Genomic DNA, 2,779 nt, shown 5'->3' on the forward strand with positions numbered 1-2,779 from the left:
CCCCCCATATAACATAACAGCTACACTAACCTCCGGTACAGGTGCTATTCTAGCGGTGTTGATAACGGCTCTCTCAATGTCATGCAAGTTCTGCGACCAATCAGTAGCTATTTCCCTCTCCCCTCCTTCCAACATAACTGACATCCAGAGGAAGTCAGAACTGTGGTTGCTTTCTGACTTCTGTCTGATTTGCCCAAAGGACGGGAGAGATAAATAGTGGCTGCAGGGCTCATATAACCTAAATATGTACTGTGAGCCCTGAGAGCTAGTGCTGTCACTGCTGGAATGGTGCCTGAACCTGAGGTGAATATAGCTGTTATTATTTTATAAGGGTGGAAAACAGAGATTGAGAAATGGTTGTTCAAGTAGTGGACAACTTCTTTAAGTAAATAACTATATGGGGTACACAGGATGCTAGTGAATTGAGACAGTAGTGCTTGAGACAGCTAAGTCTGTACCATGAATGCAAGTTATCACCCAATCACAGAATGGCGGATCATTTGGGGTTCCACCACTAAGAGCACAAACAATTCTGTGGATAGTGGTGCATAGTGCCCCATTTTAAAAGCATGATGATTTCCCCATCTCTATTAATAAATCTGTATAACTGATATTGATAGCCAAGTGCTGGAGGTCCACAGACAATGACTGGAGTAGTTGTGTAAATGCGAAGCCTGCGCTCCTTTCAAATGAGCACCACAGAACCAGTGCCATTAACATTGGCTATGAGGGCACACTGTTCTACTATATGCAAATATTCATTACCCTCATTCACTAATTTACCTGTGCTACTATATAATAATAATTAAAAACACATGTGACATGCACAAGTGTGAACAAGTCGGTAAGACAACGTTCACACCACCCACTAACTGAGACACAACAAGAAAACAGATTTGCAAAAATACTCTGCAGTAAAATATATGACAGTAATCAGCAAGTGCTTGATAACAAATACAGGGTATTTAGTCAATATGTTTTTTTGCAAAAAAATGTATACCAAGCTGCTTCACTGCGTCAAGGTAACCCGTATTGAAGCAGTCCCTATCTAATGTATTTAAAACCTGAACATCTGAACAGTGTCTAAAATGAACAGGATTCGGACAGGCGCTTCTTAGTATGGGCTTGTGGTGCAAGACAGCTCTTTTGTGCATGCCACACAAGAGAGGGGTGGGGTCTCTCAAACCATGCTAGGCAAGGAAAAAATGGATTAAAAACACATGTGACATGCACAAGTGTGAACAAGTCGGTAAGACAACGTTCACACCACCCAATGGCTGAAACACAACAAGAAAACAGATTTGCAAAAATACTCTGCAGTAAAATATATGACAGTAATCAGCAAGTGCTGGATAACAAATAGCCCATATAGCTATAATATATATAAGCTGTATAGGCTTGAAAGCCAACTGCCAATTAAGTAAATCAGGTGATTTGCATCTCTGTAATGAGGAGGGGTGTGGTCTAATGACATCAACACCCCATATAAGGTATGCTAAATTATTAGGCAACTTCCTTTCCTTTGGCAAAATGGGTCAGAAGAGAGATTTGACGGACTCTGAAAAGTCAAAAATTGTGAGATGTCTTGCAGAGGGATGCAGCAGTCTTGTAATTGCCAAACTTTTGAAGCGTGATCACCGAACAATCAAGCGTTTCATGGCAAATATCCAACAGGGTCGCAAGAAGCGTGTTGATAAAAAAAAGGCGCAAAATAACTGCCCATGAAATGAGGAAAATCAAGCGTCAAGCTGCCGAGATGCCATTTGCCACCAGTTTTGCCATATTTCAGAGCTGCAACGTTACTGGAGTATCAAAAAGCACAAGGTGTGCATACTCAGGGACATGGCCAAGGTAAGGAAGGCTGAAAAACGACCACCTTTGAACAAGAAACATAAGATAAAGCGTCAAGACTGGGCCAAGAAATATCTTAAGACTGATTTTTGTAAGGTTTTATGGACTGATGAAATGAGAGCGACTCTTTATGGGCCAGATGGATGGGCCCGAGCTGGATCAGTAAAGGGCAGAGAGCTTCACTCCAACTCAGACACCAGCAAGGTGGAGGTGGGGTACTGGTATGGGCTGGTATCATCAAAGATGAACTTGTGGGACCTTTTCGGGTTGAGTATGGAGTGAAGCTCAACTCCCAGACATACTGCCAGTTTCTGGAAGACACCTTCTTCAAGCAGTGGTACAGGAAGAAGTCGGTATCGTTCAAGAAAAACATGATTTTCATGCAGGACAATGCTCCATCACATGCATCCAAATACTCCACAGTGTGGCTGCCCAGTAAAGGTCTAAAAGAAGAAAAAATAATGACATGGCCCCCTTGTTCACCTGATCTGAACCCCATAGAGAACCTGTGGTCCCTCATAAAATGTGAGATCTACAGGGAGGGAAAACATTACACCTCTGGGGACAGTGTCAGGGAGGCTGTGGTGGCTGCTGCATGCAATGTTGATCATAAACAGATCAAGCAACTGACAGAATCTATGGATGGAAGGCTTTTGAGTGTCATCATAAAGAAAGGTGGCTATAATGGTCACTGAGTATTTTTTTTTGTTTTCGAATGTCAGAAATGTTTATTTCTAAATTTTGTGTTGTTATATTGGTTTACCTGGTGAAAATAAACAAGTGAGATGGGTATATATTTGGTTTTTATTAAGTTGCCTAATAAATCTGCACTGTAATAGTTACCTCCACAAACAGATATCCTCCTAAGATAGCCAAATCTAAAAAAAAAAAACCCACTCCAACTTCCAAAGATATTAAGCTTTGATAT

The sequence above is a fragment of the Dendrobates tinctorius genome, unplaced genomic scaffold (genome assembly GCF_039654945.1).
Source record: "Dendrobates tinctorius isolate UK_male_01 unplaced genomic scaffold, ASM3965494v1 ptg000245l, whole genome shotgun sequence".
Taxonomy (NCBI): domain Eukaryota; kingdom Metazoa; phylum Chordata; class Amphibia; order Anura; family Dendrobatidae; genus Dendrobates; species Dendrobates tinctorius.